General features: G+C 32.1%; 1 protein-coding gene across 1 annotated transcript in view; it reads left to right on the forward strand.

Moving 5' to 3' along the window:
* The window catches only part of LOC140441426 (histone-lysine N-methyltransferase PRDM16-like), a 255744-nt gene that overhangs the window by 130039 nt on the left and 110692 nt on the right, over positions 1–15013 (forward strand). Inside the window, 1 exon segment of the mRNA XM_072532155.1 lies at positions 1290–1321. The gene's annotated coding sequence lies outside the window, so the exon portion shown is untranslated.

A 15013-nucleotide genomic window follows, 5' to 3' on the forward strand; every position in this document is an offset into this window, starting at 1 on the left:
TTCATCTGGAGGTAGATCAGGTTGTACCGAACTAGATCTTGTGTTGTTTCTTTCGAAATTTACTATTTTCCAGCAGTCTCTAGGTTTAATATTGGAATTAGTAATAAAATTACAGTAAGCTGACTTTTTAGCAATTTGTAATTGCCAGCTTTATTCAAATTTTTGTTGTTTATATACTTTGAACAAATCGGGATCCTTATTGACATCTGCAATGTGTTTAATAAGAGAAAGATTAGATCTGTAAGACCTTAATTCATTATTAAACCATTGCACGGGTGTTTTTTTAGCAGTTTGTCGTTCTTTTTTTACTGGAAAATGCTTTAATATTAAATTGTTATAAGTAAAAGTCAAATATCAACAGCCAGTTTTAAAAAACATAGCCCAACTTACCAATTTGTTGGTTATACTTTTCGTAAAATTTTTTAAATATCTTTTTTTTTTTAAACGATTTCTGGAGTTGAAATCGAAACGTAAAACGTTATTAACAATGTGATTTTCAATATAATCAAATGTGGCTTAACTTCATATAAACATAATAGTTGACTCTATAATTTTAATTCAATCTTATTTACTATTTAAATGGGAATAAGCCACAATTAAAGGTTAAAATAAGTTTGTTGACGTTTCATTTCCACTTCCTAAGTGGAAATTAAAACGTCAATAAATTTACTTTAACCTTTAATTGTGGCTTATTCTTATTTAAATAGTAATTACTTTAACATGCCACAAGAAAATAGCTTCAGAACAATATCAATATTGTTTGTTTGCTTTTTTATTATTTATTTTTGTTATTTCCCACATTTTTGAAACTTTGGTGGAGTCGTCCTTAACAGTTAAGATGATATAAAACATTTATACAAATAAAAGAATAACAGTGTTTGTGCAAACAACAATTTTATTTATTAAACTTAAGAATAATCTCCAAAGTATCGTACTCAAAAATATGAATTCAAAGTGTATATTTCACATTCAAGAAAAGAAATGTTATTTTAAAGTATTTTGACAGCGGCTATCCATTCAAAGCTGAAACTTTATATTTGCATTTATGAAAAATTAGAAACATTTTATATTTGATATTTACATATTAGCCAGCAGCTAAAATCAGTAAATTTTAAGATATTGGCATATCCAACTTAACATACAAATTCATTACAAAATCTGTTGACACAAAAATTCCTATTTTATAAATAAAAGTATTTTATAATAAGAAATTGATTTTTATTTAATATTAGCAAAATATATTATTATTTAGTATTTTTTTTTTTATTTTTCTATTATTTTATTTTCAGACTTACTCCTGAATTTCACGAGGCTTGAGAGAGTAAGTAATTTTTATTAAATTATTTTTGTTTTTTTCTCGTTTTTATTTTATCCATAACAACAGAACTTATTTGTCTATCTTATAATTTCTAATTTAAAATTATTACCTATTCTGTTTTATTATAAATTGATTACTGCTACTTTGCAACTAATATTATGCATTATTAATTTTGCATGTATTTTCAAATAACAACAAGTAATGTCTGTCAAAAATAGAGTAAGACTTGTTGATTTTACCGAACTATGTAGAAAACTAAGTGATAACGCATTAGGAAGAAAAGATATATGTTCTATCTCCATCCTCGGTGATACACTCTGTACTACAAATTTCTAAAGTATGAGCTTAATTTGTAAAGGAGCTTTTTAAATGAAAACATTTTTCGAAATTACGTATTTATTATAGTTAATAATAGGTATGTATCTGTAGAATGTCATCATCATCATCTTTGGCTCGTCGCTCCTCTGTGTATCCTGGCCTGCTTTAAGATTAGTCGCTATTCTGTTCGGTTTCTGGCAAATTGTTGCTATCTTCTGATCTCAAGTATCCCTAAGTCGGTCTCAACTCAATCTAACCACCTAATTCGTGGTCCGCCTCTACTTCTTGTTCCTATAGGTGTTCCTGTCGTTAGCTTTTTAGCAATCATGTTGTCAGGCATTCGTATTATGTGTCCGGCCCATCTAAGTCCTTTGTTTTAGTGAACGTTACTACATCTGGTTTATTAAAGAGTTGGTATAATTCGAAATTAAATCTTTTGCGCCACTGCCCTTGATCGTTTATAGCACCAAATATTTTGTGGAGTATTTCACTCGAATATTCCCAGAAGTCTTTCATCATTCTGCGTTAGAGTCCATGTTTCCGCCCCGTATGTGAGGACGTCATCAGCCAGCAGTGTTTTGTATATAATAGTTTTAGTTTTTATTTACATATTGTGTGTAAGTGAAATTGTTTTTGGAGTCCATAGTATGCCCTGTTTATTTATAGCAATATTGGTAAAATGTCTTAGATGAAGAATTTTAGAGAAACAACTAATATTAAAACTGTTATAACGTGAAACTGTTATAACGTGTACAGAAAACAAAAAGGCTAACGCAGCGGTTTAAAATTCTAAATGAATCTGTGGCTTAGACTAGAGTATGCTGGTGTCTGATCGGCCTATGGTGGAGCAGTACGGCAAGAGATAAGGGCTTGTGGCTCAGTGATACTCCTCCATAGATCCCTACTGGAAGGGCGAGGCGCCTAAATACTGGTATATATATATATATATATATATATATATATATATATATATATATATATATATATATATATATATATATATATATATATATATATATATAACGTGAAATATTTTATAATAAAAAGCAGGTTCGCTTATGAGAATACCTCCATCCAGTAATAGAAAGGTAGATTCAGATTAATAAAAACTGCATTGAAACGTTTCTCCAGTTTTATACACAAGTTTTCTAGTTCTATTGGATTTAAGAACATTAACATGAACCTGAAGATCTCTTATAGAAAAAGTGTAATAATGCTGAAATTAAATGTATTTTTTGTAATCATGAATGTGTTGCTTGTGTGAGTCCATTTCAAAAGGTAAAAGAAATAATAAATTAGACTTACTCACAATCAATTTAATTTAACTATCCAGACGACCAATTTCGCTTTCTACAATATGCAAAGCATCTTCAGGTCTCGATACAAAGTTAAATAAATGATGCCGGTACTCTATTAATTGATGGTTGAAAGAACATTGTTCAAACTATCCTGTATTGTTGATTGGAGAACTCAAGTCTGCTATTGTAATTGTTTGACAGTAAACGGGAAGTTCTTGAGGAGACAGATTTTATCCAATGAAGTAGAGATAGGTGTAATGTGATTGTTTTTTTGATGAAAGTAATGTTCTATACCATTGAGTTATTTAAAAGTTATTTATATTTATTCTAGAGATATATTTATAAAATGTGTGTTATTTATGGAGATTTTATTTTTGAAGGTGACAGTTGTGAGACAATGGAGATTAGATGTACAAATTGTATGGGTGTGCAATTCTATCAACTTGTAATTATCAAAGTTCTTTGATAAAGTTCAAATGGTTGTAAAGTCCAATATTTAAAGGTAAAAAATTAAAATTGAGGACACTTTAAGACACACAGAAAACACACAGAAAACACTTAAATAAGGGGGAGGACGAAACAGACATTAAATTTAAAAAAAGGGGGAGGATTTGGAAGCACTACATCTCTTACTTGCAGACAATGAGTTTTTTATCAACCATCAATTAATAGAGTACCGGCATTATTTATTTAAGTTTGTATCGAGACCTGAAGATGCTTTGCATATTGTAGAGAGCGAAACCGGTCGTTTGGATAGTTAAATTAAATTGATTGTAAGTCTAATTTATTATGTATTTTTTGTACTTTGGCAGTAAATATAGGTTCTTTTCAATATTGAGTAGTTAAGAAAAAATAACGAAACATCATTACTTAACAAGATGCCAAGAATATAATCAGAATAAGGTACTGCAATGCTCAAAAGACAAAAACTGGTAACAGGTTAACATATAGAGAGCGGAGACCAAGAAAGTAATGAGAAGTAAAAATAGAAAACCTTAGAATAAAATCATAACAAAAATGGAATAAGATGTAATCAAAAGAAATGGTCGGAAGCTTTACAAAGAGAAAAAAAACATAGAGAAGAGATACATGCCGCACACAAATATATTAAAAAATAAAAACAAGCATTTCAAATTAGACGTAATAGAAATTTTAAAGATCTGTGGAGAATATTTTAGTGAGATGTTAAATATAATCAATAATGAAAAAAGAACATACCAACGAGTAAAAGAACAAGTAGGACCAGGTAATATTGTAATAATACCCGCTAAGAGCAGGTATATTGAGCAATATAAAATAATTGATGAAAAAAATATGGATAACAGAAACACTGACGAAGGAATGGAACAAAGATATAATTGAACTTTGAAAAATTAAAGGCAAATATCGAGCACAATTGTAATATTCAAATCTTGCCCAAGTACTTTCGCTTTCTACAGCATCATCAGGGTCTTTGCCTTTAATTTTTCAAAGTTTATTTATTCGAGCATTCAACCTTATATCAAAGATATAATTATCCCAATCAACAAAAAGGTGACAGATCTGTGCGCAATAACTATAAAGGTATAACGCTACTAAATATACCTAATATAGGGTTTTATCAAATATACTGAGAAGTAGAATAACCCCATATACAGAAGAAAACCTCGGAAACTACCAGGGCGGCTTTCGACCGGAAAGATCAACAATAGAAAAAATTTTTGTTATTAAGTAACTGTTGCAGTCTTATTTTAACCTCTGTGGAGTGCGGATGTGTTAAAAATAGTTTTTTGTTTGCTAAATAATAATTAACATTTATCGAATTCTCGTTCAAATCTAATTATCGCTTAATAGGTATTTTAGGTGATTCGACCCGAATTTGATACTTTGATAAAATTATCTAGCTTTATAAAACATAAAATATTTTATTAAGTGCAATAAATAAATTAATTAGTGGATGATAAGCTGAAAAAATGGACGATGAACCACCCCTGGACAAGGGTGGAACAGTGGATGATGGAGGAGCAAGCGTAGATATGGTTACGTTTAACACCACGACAACCAACAATCAAGATGGTAAAAATACAACTAATAAAGATAAGGACACACCTTTAGATAGCAAGCAAAAAAGTAAGGTTTTCAATCTAGAAAAATCAAACCTGTATTCAGATTTTGTCTACGTATTTATTGAAAATACCAATAATAAAAATATAGGTAAATTACATCCTACGGCAGTCGGTCATATTTTACATAAAAAATTAAATATTCAAAATATTGTAAGAATTGATAGAGTAGGCAAAAACAAAATTAGGGTTCAATTAAAAACAATTAAAGACGCCAATAAACTAGTGGCTAATGATCAATTAAAAAACGAAAATTTAAATGTTTATATTCCAAATAATTTATTATCGAGGAAGGGTGTTGCTAAGAATGTTGATACTTCTTTTGACGATCAATATCTTTTTACAAATTTTCTATCTGCGGTAAGTATTACTGAGATTCGGAGAATCAAGCGAAAGATATCTCTGATGGAGACACAATATTTGTTCCTCGACAAACATAGTCATAGTTACATTCGAGGGTAACATGTTACCCTCAAACATCTTCATTAATTCTGTATCTTGTCCAGTTGAACCTTATATTCACAGTGTTACACGATGTTACCGGTGTCTTAAATATGGTCACGTAGCGAAGCAGTATCGTAACACAGTGGCTCTTTACATAAACTGTGGTAAAACAAAAGATGAAACTCATTCATGTCGGGATCCACAGGATAATTGTTGTATTTATTGTAAAACAAATTCACATAAATCTATCTCTAAATCTTGTCCAACATATATAAAACAAAGTGAAATAAAGAAGAAAATGGCCGAAGAGAATTTAACTTTTACGGAAGCAAGAAATTTAAATAAAACATCATATGCTTCAACATTAAAAGTTAACAATAAATTTCAAACTTTATCTTATGTATCAGAAGAAGAGTTTCCCCCTTTGCCCACACGAAGGACTAATATCAAAAATCCTAGACAACCTTTTTCATCACAGTCAGCTAATTCTATTACCTTACAAACAAGGCGAAGTCACAACGCTTTAACTCAAATCGAGTCAGTTAACAGAAAGCAAAAAGCCACATCTCCCATTCAAATATCAAATCCCCCTCCAATATTCCCATTTAATTTTGGACCCGATAAACCTATTAATATACCACCAAGAGAAATTTTTTTATCTGATATGCCAGATGAATTTATTAAAGCATTTTTCACGGTCTTTCAGAAAGTACTAAGTGAAGTAAAATCTTTTGAAGAACTCTCAACCATCGATGTAAATTTTATTAAAAATATTGCGTTTAATTGTAATGAAAGTATACCTGATGATGACGACATATTCTAATCTTAACCAATTAAAAATTTGTCAGTAAAACGCACGTTCCGCTGTATCCAATAAACATAGAGTATAATAGACCAGCATTTCTGTGTCTGATTGACCTAAAGACAACATTTGACAGAGTAAGATAGAGGTATTAATCCGCTAATGAACCAGCAGAATTGATTATAAAGAGGAAGAAGAAGAAGACATTTTTCCAAAAACTAGTTTATGCAAAAACTTAAAATTCAGAATTTATGTTTCTAACTCCATATGACCAGATCCATACAGTTAAAATGAAAGATATAATAAAATCTTAGTCGTTTTGAAAGGGTAAGGAAAAGGAAAAGAAAGGTAAAGACCTTCTATAGAGGTATTAATATGTCAATGAACAAGAAAAAAAAGAACTGGAAACCTTGTATAACCAACCAACCATCATGAACCGAATAAAATCCCAGAGACTGAGGTGGACAGAGCATGTGCATAGATCCAATGAAGAACGGCTCATCAAATAGGTATTTAAGGAAAATCCGATCGGCAGGAAACCCATAGGTAGACCTAGACTTAAATGGAGAAATAACATTCTAAAAGATTTGCTTGACATAGGAATACACAACTGGCATGATTGGCCAAAATAGGTAAAGTCAAGTCGCGTAGGCATCGAAGACGAAGAGTTGTGAAGCTACAGAGTGAGAGAGAGAAAAGAGACAAGGTAAAGTTAGTATTCCTACGCTAATAACTAGAGATATAAATATAGAGTTTATTTAATTTATCATTAAATGTTAATTTTATGTCATTTCTCCTAACCAGTTTTATTTATTCTAAAAGTTTTATGTTAACCTTAGGAAATAACACAAATAAACTTTACTGTATGAAGTAGATTTGTGGCATAAATTCACAAATAAAATTGATAATTTATTTTATATTTAAAAATTAAATAATTAAATCATTAATTACTGTTTTGTGTATTTTTTATATTTTACTACTAAATCTAAAACTACCAATAAAAGTTATATACCACTTTAGAGTTAACATAAAATAGCCATAGATTGCAAAAATGTGTTTATGTCAAACCCCTAAGGATATCAAGAAATAGAATACTTTTGGTTTCTCTTGATGCAGTTTAAAAACAAGCTTTTTTATGTAGGCGTATAATTATTGGTGCAGAAAATTGATCATAAATGTAAGTTTAAATTGCTATTTCGTTTAAAATGTTTAGCGTGTTTTACTATCTTCCTCATTCCTCTTCATACAATGACACTACAGTCCAAATTAAGCATTGGTTTCCTGTAATTTCTGCTCCAATATAGGCGTTCTAACATTCATCAAATTGTTCACCAAACCAACCGAACGTGGGCCTTTTAATCATCTAAGGCTCCTCTTGGCTATCTTTCAGCATCCATTCTTAATACAGGAGTCTAGCGAATTCTGAGATAGGTGTTTCTTTAAACAGTTTATAATAGTTATTTCTATACTGTGTTCGCTTCCAAGATTCGCTTCTTCAAAACATAAGCACGCATTAGTACCTGACGATAATTTGGAGATCCGTTGAACAGAGTTGCAGTAAGCCAAAGCGTTCATATTTTAATTAAAGCCTAAATGACAAGATAATTAAAGTCAAAGTTAATTTAAACCTTAAATTTTTTTCTGCTATTAATTATAATAAATTTTGTTTTAAAAATTAATAGTAATTTATAATAAACATTTTAATAATTTACCGTAAACAAATAATTAAAAAGTATAAATATTATTTTGTATAGTTTAATAAAACAAATTGAATAAGTTGAAAATCAGTTCTTTAATATTTTAATTTTATTGTAATACTAATTTTAAAATCTAATTTACATACTTATGCCTCCAGATAAGATTTTCACAGGAGTTTAAGGTCGGACTTTAAATTATTTTCTAGCAAAGGCTGAAGTTTATTATTGACACATTAAGTATTGTTATTGATTTTTCAGTAATGGTATACTAGTGTCATATCGTAAAACAGGAAAATATGTCACAAAAGAAGTTGTGAGACTAAACTAAAGAAACTCATCAAAAGTAAACCTAAACAGAACCTGGATTATAACCACACCTCCTCATAAACAAAGACGGGAACCTGGCGACGACAGTTAAGGAGAAGTTGGTGACCTGGAAAATGTACATCGAAGAACTTTTCTGGGACTACCGAGGTAACCTTTCAGAAATAAATTGCATGGTTAGGGCCGTTAATACTAGAAAGCGAGGTGAAAGCAGCATTAAAATAGTCTAAGAATGGTAAGGCCACAGGTCCGAACGAAATACCCGTTGAACTTATTAACGTGATAAGTGAAGTGAGCACGAAGAAGTTAACTAAACTGTTTAACGCCATATACGATTCAGGTAATATCCCAGAGGAATGGCTATTGTCAACATTTGTAACACTACCACAAAAACGATCTGCAAAAACGTACGAAGATATCCGAACTATCAGCCTTATCAGTCATGCACTTAAGATTTTTCTTAAAATCATGAATGTCAGAATTTATAACAAATGCGAAGAAAATGTCGGTGAAATGCAATTTGGATTCCGCAATTCCATGGGTACACGTGAAGCACTTTTCACATTACAAGTCCTACTTCAGAGATGTTGCGATATCAGTTATGATGTATAGATTTGTTTTATTGACTACGCCAAGGCATTTCACCGTTGTCAGCACCAGAAGATGGTCGCCGCCCTACAAAGAGTAAGATTGGATGAGAAGGACGTTCGGATCATCATGAATTTATACTGGAACCAGCGTGCTCAAGTCAAGGTCGAAGACCAGCTGACCGATCGAGGAGTAGGGCAAGGCTGTGTGTTCTCGCCGGCTGTTTTCAATATATACTATGTGACACTGTGTTACTAGCAACCAGCATAAATGATCTACAAGCCTTACTAGACCGAGTGAGAACTGTGAGCGTAACATACGGACTAGACCTTAATATTAAGGAAACTAAATTCATGGTTATTAGCAGTGCAAATTTAGATCTCGGGGCACTAATGGCAGGTAGCGAAGAGATCCAGAGAGTCGACAGATTCACTTACCTCGGAACCACCCTATACTCACAATGGGACTACGCTCAAAAGATTAGATCCAGAATTGAAATGGCACGATCTACATTTATCAAGTTGAGATCGTTGCTGTGCTGCAGTGATCTCGGTTTGGGAACCAAGATGCGGATAGTGAGGTGCTACATTCTTCCAGTGTTACTATATGGAGTTGAAGCCTGGACACTGACGCAAGCCACTGAAAAGCGGATTAAAGCGAATCTACAGGAGGATACTAAAAATATCTTGTGTGGACCATGTCACCAACGATAAGGTCCTACAACGCATGCCAAAAGAAAAAGAAGTGCTTAATTTAGTGAAACAACGTAAGCTTGAGTACCTCGGCCACGTGATGCGGAACGAAGAAAAATATCGAATTCTTCAACTCCGACAATGGTTTGGGATGAACTCCGCGGAGCTGTTTCGCAGAGCAGCCAACAAAACCATGATAGCCCTGATGATCGCCAACATCCGGACCGGATAAGGCACTGAAGAAGAAGAAGTTGCTGGTGCAAATATGGTATGTATCTGCTTTGCGACTGCTCTTTACTATTGCGAGGGAAATGTAATATAGAATTTACATGAGTTTACTTTTGTATAATTAATTTTATAAATTAAACAAAAAAAGTTAAAAACAACTTAACATGAGTTACAATTTATTCTTCTTTTCCAATTATCAAAGCGTTAGTAAAAGAAGAAAAATGAATTAAAATGTTTTGTCAATTGTAGTTAATTACAGAGTTAATAAGCTATTATGTATGTATTCAACATGTTATAAAAGAAAAACAGCAAAATTATGGATGCACGTTTACTCGCACAGAAATTTTATTCTGAAAAACTATCAGTACTGCTATCATAAGCAGTATTTACTATAATAGATTTCTGTTAGACCTCTATTATATTATCTACTTCCCACATTTTTGGTTCTACCTGTAATACAACATGTTGAACGCATTTTTCCAATTTTTGTGGAGTAACGTTTGACAAAGACTCGTTAAGTAAATGTTTTATCTCTGGTAGCTTGTAAGTCGTGTTTTTGGTTATTACGACATTTTTTATATCTGCCCATATTATTCGATGAGATTTAAGTCGCAATAATATGGAGGCAGTCTCGACAGAATTTTGTTTTGGTTTTTAGCCATTTCATTACCTAAATAATTATCATAAAATTTGTTATGTTTGTTGACAATCGCCAATAGTTGGACTTTAAGAAGCAAATCGATAGGAATATTTTTTGAATTAAGGCACTCTATAATTTCAGACTATTTTGAAGCTTTCGTGAGAACTTGATCTGCTTTCTTTGAATATAAGGATGCATTATCTAAACCAATAACCGCTTTATCGTCCAAAGTTGCTGAAGTTTCTTGGAATCTAGTTTCAAATGACGGCCCGTCCATTTTCTAGTCCCAATTTTTTTCTAAGGTCCACGACGTTCCAGGCACAATACCGGTTCTTCTTCAATTCTTCCTGTAATACCTAACATTGATCTTTCCGTAGCGTTTTGTGTAACTCCTATTTTATTTATTGTTCCTTTTGTCAGAGTTATTGTTTCTTCGCCATATGTAAAACCGGTGTGCACCGGTAAAACACATTGGTTAAAAACCTTTAAAAAAATGTTGTTAAATCTACCAAAGGCAACCCATGTGAGGCCTATCCTTCTTTGTATTTGAGTTGTCTGATTATCTCGGCCTAAGCGAATCTCATACCCTAGATATTTTTAAGCTATTACTTGGTCCATGCTATAGTTTTTAATCTGAATTTTCTCGCTGACTACAAGGTTGGTCATAAATTTTGTATTTAAGGTGTTAGTTTTAAGAAAAGTTGTTTTTCATGCTTCATAGAGAGTTTCCAGCATTTTTGTAGCTATTCAGATGTAGCTATCAGATAGTATAACAATGTCATCAACAAATCTTAGGTGGTTTAGATCCTCTCCATTTATATTAATTACCATATTATTCTCTTGTACCATTTGCTTGAAAATATATTCGAGTTCAGCTGTAAACAATTTCGGGGAGATAGAATTAAACTGTCTAATTTCACGTTGTATTCGGAACTTTTTGGTATCTTCATGAAGTCGGATACATAGTCTACGAATATAAGAAAGACAGGCTTGTTGTATTCTGCACACTGTTCTATTAGCATTTTAATAACTTCTAGCGATCACCTATGTAGATGATCATTTGTTCTGTATCTGGAGTGGAACCCAGCCTGTTCTCAACATTGGTAACTATCCATTTTATTCACAAGCCATTTTACTATTATCTTCATGAATAGTTTGTATGTATTGGAGAGTAAACCAATAGGTCTGTAGTTCTTTAGGTCTGAAATGTAAGTAAAAGTACTAGTACCAAAAATAAAATCTATAATTCTGTGCAGCTTTTTGTATCACCGCAAATATTTATGGTCCGATAAAGGGTGTACTCGCTACTTTTTCAGCAAGACTATCGCCAATTTTGTTAGTAGTAAATCGTTTTTGCTCTGGTAGTCATAAAAAAGTTCCTTTGTACTGTTTTGACGGTTGCTTAAGAGACTGTTTGAATTTACAAGGTATTAGGGACTCATACGTTAAAGATATAGGCTCTTTAGTATATCTTGGCTGCCTAAAATATTAAATATTTTGGCTGAATTAAAGAGTTCTCCCAGACAAACTTGAGAACTTGATATATTGCAGCCAGGAATATTTTCGAGTAATATTCACAAGCCTCTTATTCTACTCCTTCGAATGTTTTGACCCATCAGTATAATAAGTGAGAACACCTTTTGACATTTTAGCAATTTAGTTTTATATTCACAATCGACTAATGCGACATTAGTAAGAGTTCAGTAGGTAACTTATTTTGCAACAATAATGTATATGAACATTTTCACAGAGATGTCCACATGGATTATGGTTGCAATATGGTCAAACCCTTGATTTCTATGCAAGTAAGTCTTTGCTCCTCCTGAAAATCTATTACGGCCTTCTGTTGTATTGTTTCTTCCGCCAATGCTGAGCAAGAACAGATCAATTTTGGTTGTAGCTTTCATAAAGCAGCGATTGAGCAGTAGCTGCGCCCTTGGTACATTGGCGGTGTAGATTAAATACAAGTTAGGCCCTAAAACACTTCTTCGGGATACTCCAGGATATATAAAATAGTATCTTTGATACTGTTTAAACTTAGTTATATTTTATCATCTAAAGAAACGGCGTTACTGTGAAATATGCCTGGGAAAAACATGTATATGTAAATACAATGGAAATTGTTCAAAATTACAGTTTGAATTTATTTATTTTATAGAATATTGTTCTATACGTTACAATGTACTTATATGGTGATTTGAGTGAGGAATATTACCCTGTAGAATGGCACGAGTCCTTTGAATCCAATTTAGATCACCCTCGCGAAAGGTCAAATTGTTTTTACCATCTAAGATGAGGTTATAAATTTAAATAAATTGCCGCGCGGCCGTACCTACTACGATTTTAATCAAATTACAGATCGGTCTAGATGCGTGTAATCCGAGATCTCTCGTAAAAACAGTTGAAAAATAAATTTAGCCACCTACGACAATCACGACAGTCATTTGAATTTTAAAACTGACTAAGAGCCCTCGAGTATACCAGTTATCTGCACTATATTATCGCTAACATACGATGTCATAATTTTAACAGACATGCATTTGCGTCTCTTCCTTGGTCAGATAGGACTTTAACGTAAATTATGGGATTAGTTGGAGCATTATGATTTAATGGAAAAGTACACAATACGAAAGTTTTGGTTTTGTTAAAACGTTTTTGATTAATATCAAATAAAATGATTAGTTTGATTTAATACAATGGGTTCATGATATTATATACATTAGTATTATTCCGGATATTATTTTACACATTATATTTCTTTATTTTATAGCTTTTTTAACAAATCTTTTTCGTCTTTTTATTTGTAATTTATTTACTGATTCCTATTCTGGTCTTCACCTAGTACTACAAAAATGCCCAGATCATCAAAAAACATGTTTCTCTGTTTTATCGACTATGAAAAAGTGTTTGATCAAGTAAAACATACAGAACTTATTGTAATAGTAAACATGGTATAAACCATACTAGTGTGGCTCTTATTAAAAACCTGTATTTAGATCTAATGTAAAACAAAAAAACAGTAGTTCGTCAAATATGTGTACTTTCTGCATTATTATTTAATATACCTATATATATTCCGAAATTATTTCAAAATGAGCCCAAAAATGTTAAATACAAGGAATACACATCAACGGAGAATACGTACACAACTTAAGATACGCAGACAACACCGTCATTATTGCGAAAAGTACTCACGGCTTCTAACGATTTTTTAACCCCTTTAATATTCGTATATTTAACAGACAGATAGAACATATAACCTTAATAGATAGAGACAAAGATTCCAGTATCTTGGTTGTGGGAAAACAAATTGTCTTGACCACGAGGTCTAAATACGAGTTCATATAGAGTATAGAGTATATAAAGACATTCATTTGGTTCATACTGTTATACAGAGTGGAAACATGGACTCTTGAAATAACAAGTATGGGGCGGATGGAAGCCTTATACTTGTGATTCCAAGTGGAGATGTGGGTTTTTTGTAAAATGTTGAAGATCTCTTGTAGAGAGCATGTGACCAACAATGAGAGAGGACTCTTAAACTTTGTAAAAACAGAAAAACGAGTAATCGAGGACATATTTACTAAGGAGGATAATACAAAAGAGGTCCAAGAAGAAGAAAGTGCTTGTAGCTGAAGATTGTCAGAGACTGGACAGGCGTGGACACTCATTCATTATCCACAGCTCAGGAAAGAGAGTAATTTGCTCTAATTATCGCCAACCTACAGTAATGGAAGATTCCTATTTTGTTTTAGTATATGATTTCTACTGTTTTTCTAATTTGCCTCATCACAAAGGCTCAATTCGTCGATAATCTTGAAATTGTAAAATTTATACACGAGGTTCATGCCTTTAAGGCAGATTCGAGAATGGTTAAAGCAAATCATTAATTGTAACAATTGTATGTATGTACCAAAAAACTTCTGTATTGTACCTAAAGACTCTTAAAGTGGTTGTAAAGCTTATAAGAAACAACTGCGTACATGAAGTGTTTCAATGCACAGTTCAAATGTAGATTAGTTTTGGTCAAATCACGTTTCGTTAAAGACTCTTTTCCGCTATCAAGTTTACAGATTAATTTTTAAATTGTAAAAAGGTATAATAATTAATAGTTACGTCTTTCTCTTTCTCATTATACCGTCATTATCTAGCTGTGACATCCGTATAACAAAGTAGTTTAGGTTAAGTTAGTTCAGGTTAGGTTAGGTTAGGTGTATAATACAAGATATACTGACTGCTGCAGTACAGTCACGTTCTCCCAGTGCCACAAAGAAACATGACACAAAGCAGTGCCTGCATAACTTTCTAATTTGCCAGGTTTATCGACCAAGTGATCTTTTCATTGGTCATTTACAGCTCTCTCTAGTGGCTGGTGAAAATCTACCTTAGATCCTAGACTGACAGTAATTACTCCCATAAAGAGCTCAGATAAATGAGATAGCAAGCTGATAGGTCTGTAGTTTTTAATTTCATTTACATATCCCTTTGTATACAATATTGTCATAACAGCACTATTTCATTTTTCTGGTGTAATTCTTCCAAAGAGGCATGTATTATAAAGA

The sequence above is a fragment of the Diabrotica undecimpunctata genome, chromosome 1, assembly GCF_040954645.1.
Source record: "Diabrotica undecimpunctata isolate CICGRU chromosome 1, icDiaUnde3, whole genome shotgun sequence".
NCBI lineage: Eukaryota > Metazoa > Arthropoda > Insecta > Coleoptera > Chrysomelidae > Diabrotica > Diabrotica undecimpunctata.